A 13,305-nucleotide genomic window follows, 5' to 3' on the forward strand; every position below is an offset into this window, starting at 1 on the left:
TTTGAAAACCTTGGTCTGACTGCAATATCAAGAAAGAATGGAGGGAGCACGTGGCCGTGAAGAGATCACTTTGTGGTCTAGGGTAGAGAGGATGGTAGCTGCATCTGGGAGTTGAGGTGAAAGCAGAGAAAAGTGGATGGATTCAAGATGTCTTTAGAAAACAAATTTGATACTGGATTGGATACAGGGTCTCAACGATAACTCCTAGGTTTGGAGGGTGCATAACTTCATTGATTAGTGTGCCTTTCAGAGCTATGAAATATCGCTAGTGTGTCTTCTTTAGGAGAGGAAATCAAAGATTTCTGTTTGAACATGTTGATTTTGAGGAATTTTTGAGCTGTCCAAGAAAGGATGACAGTAGTCCATAGGCAGATAGGTCTGAGTTGGGGACAGAAACATGGAAGCTAATGTTATATAAGCCGTCATTAAAGCCTTAGACTCTAACTCACCCAGGGAGAGTAGAGACTCAAACACAGAAAAGAACTAAAGCACTCTAAAAAAAATAAGGGAAAATAAAAGAAGCAAGACCTGTTCATGTAACCGCAACCTTTACCAGTCAGGTGGAAGTGATGAGCCAACAGACATTACAGAGAAAGAATGGCAAAGGAGAGAGGATAAACATCACAAGTGTCAGGACCCTACAGCCCAAAGAGGACCATGTTTCAAGATGGTGGAACCCATCACCTGGGTCCCATCTGCTGAGATGTGGGAGAATCTGATGCCTGAAAATTGGATTTAGTAGCATGGAAGTCACAAGTGATTTTAGTGAGAGATGCTTGCTGGAGTGATAAGGCCAGAGGCAGGCTCCAGTGGGATGGGAGAAGAAGAAAGTACCCACAATGTGAAGAGGAGTTTGCAGGAGTTTGGAGGTGAAAGAGAGTGGAAAGATAGAGCAGAATCCAGGAGTGGGAGCATCAGGGCTTGGATGACTTGGGATAGATTTCAACATGATTAAAGACCAGTGGAAAGGATTAAAGACCAGTTCAGAGCAAGAGATTGAATCTACCACAAAAAGAAGGTATTGTTAATAATAAGAAAATATTAGAGAAAGCAGGAGGAGAGAATGGGATCAAAATCCAGGTGGAAAGAGGGGCTTTAAATACAAGGAAGGACTGTTCTGTTTTCAGAGGAGAAAAGGGACATAGAATGGTCCCAGACATACATCGTTTATAACTTTGGTACCTATGGTAAGTATTTATCTACTTATTTTCAGTAAGAGAGGAATTGGACTAAGATGCAAGAGATCTTGACTTTTGTACAAGTTCTTCCCCTAAATAGACTTATAGCCTTGGAGAAGTTCTTTCTCATTTCTTTGCCCATTTTTAAAAGGAGAGTGCTCTATTAGATGATCTCTAGGATTTCTTATAACTATACTTACTCTAAGTAAATCAAGGGAATGTGAAATTCAAATAGCACAGTGCTAAAGAATCCACCTGCTAAGGCAGGAGACACAAGAGATGGGGGTCAGGAAGATCCCTTGGGGAAGGAACTGGCAACCCACTCCAGTATTCTTCCCTAGGAAATCCGATAGACAGAGGAACCTGGCAGGTGACAGTCCATGGGGTCACAAAGAGACAGGACTGAGCACAGCACACACACATACATTCAGCACTTCCAGTGGGCCAGCTACCGCACTAAACAATTCATGTGTATTAAACCACTTAAATAATTCTGCAAGGTTGGCACTATTATTATCCAACTTAAAAACGAGTAAACAGAGCCACAGAGAGGTTAAGAGCTTATTGGAGCCAGGCCGTCCGATTCTATAGGACTGTACACTAAACCACTGTTATCTGACCTTTCAGAAACAATAGGAAATTTCTGGAAATTATACTCTGGAACCCACATCCTGCTCACACAGGAATGGAAGAAGGATATTGGAGAAATGATTATGAAGCTTCCAAATAGAGCCCCTGAAAAGCTCAGAATTCACAGGGCTTAGGAGCTAGAGTGAGTCATGAAACAGAAAGTAGAGAAGATAGGTAAAGGTCTGCCAAAGTGGCTGGGCCATTCTCCAACTCTGTGCACAGTGTCTTGCTGTAGTGTTTAGCCCTGGCCATGGCCAGTGAGAGCAGCTTTCTAAATAAAGCCCTTCTTGTGCACAGAAAGGGAGCCCAGCATTGACTCAGTGGTTGGAGAGATAAGTGGGGATTGTCCAGGTAATTTGTAGACCACCATAAGGCTGTAGAGAACAAAGGACATGTTGGAATAGCAGTTAAATCCTCTAAACCCTGATACATCCACTAAGACACTTTCCCCACCTCTGATTGCCACCTGTTCCCCACGCATGCCTCATAAACAGGAATCCTCCTGTCGGCACATCCTAACTGTTCACCTGCACAGCTCTGTCACATTTCCAGAGAAAACCTGTCCGGTGAAGAGTGATTCACAACTGCTGAAGACTACAAATCAGTTTACCAAAATGTAGCCATCTCAGTCCTTCATACAAATGGCCTGTAAGTAGACGTTTCAGGAAAACCAACAGCACAATGGAGAAACACTAGAATGAACAAGAAAATAATTGACTTCTGAGGGGAAAGTTCATGTGGAAAATGTTTTAAAAATTCTACCTTGCATCCTGAGAGATGTCCAAGAGAATACTGCATTGCTAGAACAAAATTAGTCTGCTAAGAACAACTGCTGAGATAAAACAGGTCAATCACAATGGGCATAACTTGAAAATGGTCTTAGTATGGAAGCCAAATCATGGAAGAACAGTAGGACAGACTATGGAATACAAAGGAGTATTTCATATTTTTTAAGGTTCCAAATCAGCAGGGAACAAATGGATGAATCAGTTGATGGTATCAAGACAACGGGTTATTCATTTGGAAACAAATTAACTTAGAGGCCTATGTTAAACTTCAGTTATCCCCTTTCTCTCCCACTTGAGTTTCTCAATCTCTATTGGATCATTTCCATCATTATTCAGATATGCCCATGTATCTCCCATTTTTAACACCTCACCCATCTCCATTTCCATTCTTTTGTTCTCCTTCGAAGCAACATTTCTTAGACTTGTGGTCCATGATTAGTCACTATCTCTACTTCTTACCTTTCCTTTCCCTCCTAAACTCAGTCCAAGGGGGTGTCCATTCTTACTGCTCCAACATATCTGCTCTTGTTGAGGTCACCAATCATCTCAACATTACTAAATTCAGAGACATCTCTCTGTCCTTGTCCTACTTGATCTCTTACAGGTGTTTAGCAGGGTTGATCACTTGCGTTCTTCAAACATCCTCCTCTGGGTTTCCATGGCACCACTCTTTCTTGTTTTCCTCTGACTTCACTGCCTCTTTTTTCCCAATCTCCTTTGTTCAACGGGATTGCTTAGTTTGGGGCTCTCTCCTTTGATTCTATAATCTCTTGTTTGATAATCCCACCTCCAGAGTCATAAATATCTTCTATGTAACAATGACATTACATTACTTTGCCAACAAAGGTCTGTCTAGTCAAGGCTATGGTTTTTCCAGTGGTCATGTATGGATGTGAGAGTTGGACTATAAAGAAAGCTGAGCACAGAAGAATTGATGCTTTTGAAGTGTGGTGTTGGAAAAGACTCTTGAGAGTCCCTTGGACTGTAAGGAGATCAAACCAGTCCATCCTAAAGGAAATCAGTCCTGAATATTCATTGGAAGGACTGATGCTGAAGCTGAAACTCCAATACTTTGGCCACCTGATGCAAAGAGCTGACTCATTGGAGAAGACCCTGATGCTGGGAAAGATTGAAGGCGGGAGGAGAGGGGACGACAGAGGATGAGATGGTTGGATGGCATCACTGACTCGATGGACATGAGTTTGAATAAATTCCAGGAGTTGGTGATGGACAGGGAAGCCTGGCATGCTGCAGTCCATGGGGTCGCAGAGTCGGACATGACTGAGTGGCTGAACTGAACTGAACTGACACAAATTTACATCCCTAGCCCAGACCTCTCCTCTAATATGCACTTCAAACATCGTTATGTTGAAAACTGAGCTTACTTGTGCTCCAACTGTTTCTTATGTTTTATGAAAAGTAAATACTAGAAGAGTTAAAGATAGAAACATAAAAATTAAACTATTAAACTACAAAAAGAATATGTAGAAACGTATATAGGGGAAATATATTACAGTAAGTATCATTTGAGATGGGGGAGGTCTTTCAAGCATGCCACAAAGCTCAGGAGGTATAAAAGGAAAGATTTTTCCATTGACACACAGAAAACTCCTGCATACCTAAAACCAACATAGAGTTACAAGACCAAGGGCAGAGAGAAACTTCTTGCAGCACTTATCACAAATGGCTACAATTTAGAATAGAAAAAGAACTACAAATCTTTGAGAAAAGCCAAGTGAGTCAATAGAAAACTTGACAAAGGATATGAAGAAGCAAATACAAGAGGAAGAAACATTAAGAGCCAACAAAAGAGAACAGATGTTTCAGTTCCCTAGTTATTAGGGAAATATACATTAAAATGAGATCCCACTTTCAACTATCAGATTGGCAAACATTTTAAAGATTAACAACACTTAGTAATTAACAAAAATATGGGGAAACCGCACACTTTCACACACCATTGTACTGAGTGGTAGTGTGAGCTCAACATTTTTGGAGTGCAATTTGGCAAAATTTTAAATATGTACATGATTTATGATGCAGCATCCCTCCTTTATGAAATATATTTTAAAGAAATACTAAAAGGCATTTAAAACTCAACTGGAATTTCACACAGTGTTCTGATTTATAACAAGATAACTACAGGTCAACTGTGATCGTTTGAATGTGAACACTGTTCATCTGTGTAAACCTCCGGAGAGACTGATAATAACTGTTGGTCTTTGCTTAATTTAAAAACAAAACAAAACTAAAGTGAACTAAAGAATGTCAATCTACAGAGAAGTACAGTAAAAATTCCCTTTTTATCAGATGGGTAGAGCCTGCAGCTATTAGATAAGCAATGGTATTCTGCGGGTGTGGGGGAGGGGAGACAGTGGATATTTATCTAAAGTATTTCTTAAAAATTTATTTTAGTTTATGGTGGGAAATGAAACACATTTGTGTCACCCCTCTTTTCCTCTTTTATAAGTGAATTGCTTCCCATAATCTAAATTCACAGTTTAGAAATGGTCAAGTGTTATTCAAATAGTTTCCTACCATATTTATTTAGTAAAGCTAACACCTCATGAAGACTGCATTATCTAAAATCAGTGTTTCTTTGTAATGCTTGGCAGCACAGTGGATATGTTCATTACAGCTGTGTTAACAATCAATGTCGATCGCCACGTGACCTATATAGTTTCTCCTGACACCACCAGCAGAAGTGCCCTCCCTCTCCTTCTGTTCTTGGTGTGCCTGACTTAACGCATCTTTGCAGCTCACATGCTTTCCTTACGAAGCTTTTCCTGACTCCTGCCGCCTCCCCTACCATGGAGCTGGGATCAGTGTTTCTTTGTGGCCCCACTGCTTCCAGGCCAGCCTTGTATCAAGACTGGCTGCAGCAGCAGCACAGGGAGCTTGTTAGAAATGCAGAATCTCAGGCTCTACTCCAGACTTCGGGAATCACACTCTCTGGGGGGTGGGGTCCAGTGTTTTGACTAGTTTTTCAGGTTTTGCATATTAAAGTTTAAGAAGCACTGACCTAGGGGTACTTGACCAGAACCTCATCAATCTCTGGGTACAAATGAAGTCACACTGACATCACTGCCCAAATGACACTAGCTCCCTTGGCCACCCACATTTGCGGGACTCTCAAATCCTTTCCAGGTCTGCTCCCTTCCCCCCCAAATATTTCTGGGAGTCCCTAGGGTGTGTTCACAAATGTGCCAGAGTTGATCAGGATGGCTGCTCACCCCTGCTGTGCCTGATCTTCACTGCTGCTCAATAGGAAACTTTTTGGAAAAAATAAATTCGTTTATTTATTTGTGGCTGTGCTGGGTCTTCGTTGCTGTGCGGGCTTGCGGCCAGTGGGGGCTCCTCTCCAGTTGGGCTGCACGGGATACTCACTGCAGTGGCTTCTCTTGTTGTGGAGCACCGGCTATAGGGCACGTAGGCTTCCGTAGTTGTGGCACCTGGTCTCAGCAGTTGCAGCTCAGAGATTCTAGAGCACAGGCTCAATAGTTGTGATGCATGGGCTTAGTTGCTCTGAAGTATGTGGGATCTTCCCGGATCAGGGATTGAACTCATGTCTCCTGCATTGGCAGGCAGATTCTTTACCACTGAGCCACAAGGGAAGCTCAACAGGCATCTTTTAAGCTGATAGTTCTACACAATCCACCTAAGAGCTAGTTCAGTTCCTCAAGTGAGCAAAAGTATAACTGTGTTTTGGCCTGGTGGAGTTAGATGTGGGTAACTGCTGGTCACAACATAAGGCTAAATGTGTTATCTGCCCCATAACTTGCATGGAGCAATTGAATTGCCCAGGTAACTTGCTTGCATCTCTCCAATTGAAACATCCTACTGAAGTGTTTCGACCTGTAAGTACCCCCTCCTCTCTTGCACATCTATTTCTCTGCAGCATACCATCTGCATAATGTCACACACACTGTGTGTGTGTGTGTGTGTGTATGTGCTCATTAAAAAAAAGACTTCCAGTTCTGGTCTGACCTGTTAGAAACTTGAAAGTCACCAATGCAATCTAACAATAAGTAAAAAGCTACAAACTTAAAAATCAATAACTCTTCTTAGATTCATAAGACCAGTGAGGTCACAGGGCAAACTGCTGCCCCCAAATAGAAGAGACTGACAGGGGAATACAGAGAACCACAATTTACTGGAGCAGAAACCACTGAGGAAAGTGGTGCTCGGGCAGGAAAACCTGAACTGTAATCAACAAATTGCTGGAGGGTCAGTATGGGCAAGTCTGAGAGATTAGATACTCCAGGGGGACCTCGTCAGCAGTGAGTGTCCACATTTTATGAGTTTTACCTCCAGGAACTCGACCAGGTTCTCATAGTAAATATTCGAGAAAAATTCCCTTGTGCTTCCAAAAGGGGGAGGGGAAAAGGAACCATTTTGAAAAACACTGGAGCACTCTTTTTTTTGTTTTTTTAACAAGATCTACTATTCCAGTACTTTGGCCACCTCATGCGAAGAGTTGACCCATTGGAAAAGACTCTGATGCTGGGAGGGATTGGGGGCAGGAGGAGAAGGGGATGACAGAGGATGAGATGGCTGGATGGCATCACTGATTCGATGGACATGAGTCTGAGTGAACTCCGGGAGTTGGTGATGGACAGGGAGGCCTGGCGTGCTGCGATTCATGGGGTCGCAAAGAGTCTGACATGACTGAGCGACTGAACTGAACTGAACCCTCAAGAGAGACTAGTTAACCAGAGCCTAACCTACTAAGGTTTTTAGTGGAGCCTAACTGACCTGAGAGAAGGGAAATACTCAACTCTAGCCCCCTCTAGCCTTCCTCTCCCACCTAAGGAGGGAGAAAAAGCTGAGAAACACTTGTGAGTTCATATTCCAGAGGCAAAGGTTCACTAAAAGACTGAGACCTAATCCTAGGACTGTAGAATGCCTCCCCTTTCCCAACACCTTATCTGCATATCACTAAAGTTCTGTGTATCAGAGTTCCTTTCATCTCATACATCATGTCTAAATTTCATGAAAAAATTCCAAGGCATACTACAAGACCAAACACATATTTTGTTGTTTTTAAATGATCCTTTCAGCACAGAAAAAAATTTAATAAATTTCAACACATATTCATACACATTCATTCTGAAGCTTTTATAACTTCAGGAAACTCAGAATGGAAAAGAACTCCCTTAATTTGATAAAGGGCATCTGTAAAACACTGACATAATAATAAATAATACATCAAAACACAAATTTGAAGAAACAGAGCAACCATCGGAACCAGATGTTGGAATTATCAGACCAGGAATTTAAAGTGACTATGACTATGTTGATAAGAGTGCTAATGGATAAAGTAGACATTGTGTCAGAACAGATGGGTTCAGTAAGTAGATAGATGGAAATTCTAAGAAAGAATCATAAAGAAATGCTGGAGACCAAAAGTTCTGTAACAGAAATGAAGAATGCCTTTGGTGGGCTTATTCATAGACTGAATACAACTAAGGAAAGAGCCTCTGAGCTTGAGGATATCTCGGTAGAAACCTCTAAAGAAAACAGGAAAAAAAGAGTGGGAAAAAACCCCAGCAAAATATCCAAGGACTGTGGGACACCTACAAAAAGGGTAATAATACACAAATGATGGGAATATCAGGAGAAACAAAGGAACTGAAGGATTATTTGAAACAATGATGATGTCCCCAAATTAATGTCAGACACCAACCTACGCATCCAGAAAGCTGAGACAACGCCAGGCAGAATAAATGCTGACAAAACCACATCCAGGTGTATTAGTTTCAAAGGACAGAAAATCTAAGATAAAGAAAAATTCCTGAAAGAAGCCAGAGGGAAAAAACACCTTACCTGCAAGAGGTACAAAGATAAGAATGATATCTGATTTCTCAGAAACCATGCAAACAAGAAGAAAGTGGAGTGAAATATTTAGTGCTGAGGATAAAATTCTACCAACCTAGAATTCCATAGCCTGTGAAATTATCTTCCAAAAGTGAAAGCACAGTTCCTTCACTTTTTGTTTGTCTAAGAAGGTCTTCACTTCTTTTTCACTTTTGGATAAGTCATTCTTGATTCTTCTCTTGCCCTCAATCCCCACTCTATCAGCAAATGCTATCATCTCTCCCAGAGAATTATATCCAGAGTGAATGCAATCATTTCTCACCATCTTTATTGCTATTCTCCTAATCGGAACCACCATCACCTCTCACCTGGACCAGAGCAATAGCCTCTCGGGGCATTGTTTGTCCTCTCAGCAGTCAGCAGGATCCTTCTGAAGCAGCAATCAGATCACATCACTCCTTTGCGTAAAAGCTCCAAAAGCTTTCTTTTGTATAGCCTCTTTCTGACAGTGTGTCTTTGTGTGTTGGAAATTACTTAATAAGTAATAAGGGACTGATATTGGGATAACACAGAAATTGTGCTGGTTAACACACTGTTTTTCTAGTGCATTAACATTTTAAAGTGATCTGTGGCAAACATCCTCACTATTACAAAGGCCTGGGCAATGTACAAAGACCCTAAGCAAAAAGCCGGAAATCTACAGAGAGACTTTCTATGAGTACTAGTGTGCCTGGTTTAGTGCTCTGCATAGAGGCTGTGGTCTCTTCTGTGGTAAGCTATCTGTCCAAGCAATGAGTACAGATGAAGATGCTGCAAAGGCATTTCTCGCATGGTAAAATAACAAATAAAAAGGCTATGCCCTGGATTTCACTGGTGGTACAGTGGATAGGAATCTGCCTGCCAATGCAGGAGACATGGGTTCGAACCCTGGTCTGGGAAGATCCTACATGCCGTGGAGCAACTAAGCCTGTGTGCCACAACTATTGAGCCCACGAGCTGCAACAACGGAAGCTCGTGCACCTAGAGCCCATGCTCTGCAGCAAGAGAAGCCACTGCAAGGAGAAGCCTGCACACTGCAGTAGAGAGTAGCCCCCGCTCGTTGCAACTAGAGAAAGTCCACGCACAGCAAAGAAGACTACGTTCTGATTCATTTTATTTCATTTCACTGTGTGTATGTGTGCTTAATTATGTCTGACTCTTTCTGGCCCCATGGACTGTAGCCTGCCAGGCTCTTCTGTCCATGGGATTCTCCAGGCAAGAATATTGGAATGGATTGCCATTTCCTTCTCTAGGGGATCTTCCCGACCCAGGGATTAAAGCTGTGTCTCCTTTGTCTCCTGTATTGCAGGCGGATTCTTTACCATTAGAGCCACCTGGAAACCTGAGGATGGTCTTTATTAGAAGTGAATGCCCTCAAGAACTCATGTCTTGGAGAAAGAAGCTGACTCAGGGATTAAGACTGTGAAGGATTAACTGGCTGGGCTACAAAGCATAAATGCCATCAAGGCATAACTCTACTATTACTATAACTGGAATTCTGTGTGTTAGTCGTTCAGTCATGTCCGACTCTTTGCAATCCCATGGACTGTAGCCCACCAGGCTCCTCTGTCCATGGAATTCTCTAGGCAAGAATATTGGCATGGATTGCCATTCCCTTCTCCAGAGTGTCTTCCCGACCCTGGGATGGAATCTCAATCTCAATCTACAATCTACAATCTACAATCTCCCGCATTGTAGGCAGATTCTTTACCATCTTAGCCACCAGGGGAGCCCATTAGAATTGGTATTGCTTTTTAAATGTTCTGGTTACCATGTTCCTTGGGTTTTGAGTGGTTTGCCCTAACGTTACATTTCCCATTGTTGATTGTTCAGTCGCTCAGTCATATCCTATTCTGTGACCCTATGGACTGCAGCACACTGGACCTCCCTGTCCTTCACCATCTCCTGGAGTTTGCTCAAACTCAAATTCATTGAGTTGGTGATACCATCCAACCATCTTATCCTCTATTGTCCCCTTCTCCTCCTCCCTTCAATCTTTCCCAGCATCAGGGTCTTTTCTAATGAGTCAGCTCTTCCCATCTGGTGGCCAAAGTATCGGCCCTATTATTTTAGCACACATTTTCTGCAGAATGTGAAGTTTTTCAGAGGCATTGTTATAACATTAATAGAAACATCTGTATTTATATAATCAAAACTTCTTACCACCTTCATCCCGTGTTAGATCTACCTCAAAACATGTCCTGAATCCAATCACTTCTCACCTCTTCCACAGCTACGACCCAGTTCAAACCACCATCTTTGCTTGCCCAGACTACTGAAATAGGCTCCTTTCTTCTCTCTTCCTTCTAGTTCATTCTCTACGTAGAGTAGAGGTCTCTAAAGATATCCCTTTAAAACACAAATCAGGTGTCACTAACACTCTGTTTAAAAATCAACTCTCTGGGTGGGGGGGTGGGGGGATAAATTAGGAGTATGGGATTAACAGATGTACAACATTGTATATAAAATAGATAACCAACAAGGACCTACTGCATAGTACAGGGAACTATATTCAATATCTTGTAATAAACTATAATAGAAAAGGAGAAAAGAATATACATATATATGTAGAACCAATCACTTTGCTCTATACCTGAAACTAACACATTATTGTAAATTCACTATACCTAAATCAAAACCAAGTCCAAAAAAAGTAAAAGAAAACATCAACTCTCTAATGGCCTCCCATTATATTCCAAATAAAACCCATTCCCTTTCCTTGGCTCTCAAACCATGCTTTAGAGTCTTTCTGTTTGTTACTCCCTCTTCCTGGAGCTGTCTTCTCCAACTCTTCATCTGGCAGGTTTTCTTATCATTCAGGTACTGGCTTAGATGTCATCTTTCCAGTGACCTTCCCTCTTTACCACACTAAAGAATTTTCTCCCCACCAAATCAACTCTAGCACATCATCTTGGTTTTACTTGCTCCCAGTATCTACCATCTGAATTTCTCTTTTAAAAATATATGCATTGTCTATCTACCCTCCAGATTCCCCTTGTTCACTTCTGTATTCTCAGACCTAAAACAATGTTTGGGCCATAGTCTCCATCCACTGAATGAACAGATTAACTAGTACTTTTGAAAGTTGTATAAGCAAACTCCTGATTACATGGGACTTAGACATAAAAAGTTCTAAGACTTACAGACCTGTTCTTGTATTCCATGGATATACTTGAATTCTCCTACTAATTCATTTGAAGAGGTTCCTTGCTTCACCATTGTCTCTGTCATCATTCTGGGCGATTTCAACATTGAAGTGCAACTGGAAATGAAGCTCAGTATCTTGGTATTAAGGCAGTGAGCAGAAATATTGGTATATATGGAAATGAAATAGAGTTTTCCCACCAACTTGCCCAAACCCCTACTCTCTTGCAGTGATACTGGCCTTTGCATTTGAATCTGGCTCTTGTTTCTTCATTTTCATTAAAGATGGAGCTACTTCTACTGGTTGGTGATGATGTGCATAGTCAGATTGGAAGAGATTTAGTTTGTAAAGAACAACATTTTGGTAAAGTTTCCAGTTGTCTGCAGAGCTGGTAGAGAGAATAAAATGACAGGGAAGAAGAGTGTCAGGAAGTCAGAGAATGAGATGAAATGGATTTTACAATGGAAATATTCCACTGTTCATTTGCAAAAGACACTTTCTACCCAGTAAGATTTCCAGAAATGAGGAGTCCATAAGCTCCCTAGTGAGAGTTCCTAGTGATTAACTGTCAGAATGCTTAACCTATCTTAGCAAGGCCTTTTGCTATAATTCAAATCCACTTTTGTATGAAGAAAAACAATGTGATAAAACTGTAATAATGAAATTTTTCATGTTCCCCAATAGAGATTAACTGTAACCATGAACCTTGTGTTTTCAAAATCTTATCTCATTGGTGTTACATTACAGATAACTGTTGCCCTACTTGAAGTTCTTCACATTTTTCTAAAAATGTGGAGATTCTCACAGAACACAACATTCTTGATTATGATTCCCAGCCCTGAAAAAATATTTGATTGTCTACTATGTGGGAGAAAGCTGTGTCTGTTACTGAGTGTGCAGGCAGCTGGGTCTGGCGGCGGTGGCAGATGGGAGGAGGGGGATAGGGAAGGCAAGTAAACAAATAATCTGTTGCTATGAAAGGGGTTCAACAACAATAGTATCAAGGGACAGAGGAGGGTAGGTTACAGAGGGTCAGGATTTCTAAGCAAGTGATACCTGATGGGAAGGGCAAACTCACTGAGAAAGACCCTGATGCTGGGAAAGATCAATGGCAAAAGGAGAAGGAGGCAACAGAGGATGCGATGGTTGGATGGCATCATTGACTCAATGGACGTGAGTTTGAGCAAACTCCAGGAGACAGTGAAGGGCAGGGAAGCCTGGTGAGCTGCAGTGCACAGGGTCACAGAGTCAGACATGACTGAGGGACTGAACAATACTTAGGCAGCCTGAAGGATGAGATCCAAATTGGCCGGGGAGAGAGCATCCCAGGCTGAGGCATGTGCAGAGGTCCTGGGATAGGAATAAGAACCCAAGGTGATGGCAGTGTGAACATGAGTCTGGAGAGGGCAAGATCACTCAGAGCTTTGTGCACAGGCCACAGTAAGCAGTTTGAACTTAAGTGTGACTGGAGCATTTTAATAGAGACCCATCAGGGCACTGTGGGCAGTAAATGTGGTGGAAGTAGACATGGGATGAAGTGTTCAAATGTTGGGTATATTTGGAGTTAGAGCCAACATGGCTTGGACGTGGGAGGTGGAGAGAGAAATCAAAGATGTTTCCTAGATGTGGAATTTGGAGAGTTGGGCTGCTGAGGTGGAAGGACCAGGGGGAGAACAGGATAATTTATTTTGATGTTGAAAATCACCAA

This window comes from Bubalus bubalis, chromosome X (genome assembly GCF_019923935.1).
Source record: "Bubalus bubalis isolate 160015118507 breed Murrah chromosome X, NDDB_SH_1, whole genome shotgun sequence".
In the NCBI taxonomy this organism is placed as follows: Eukaryota; Metazoa; Chordata; class Mammalia; order Artiodactyla; family Bovidae; genus Bubalus; species Bubalus bubalis.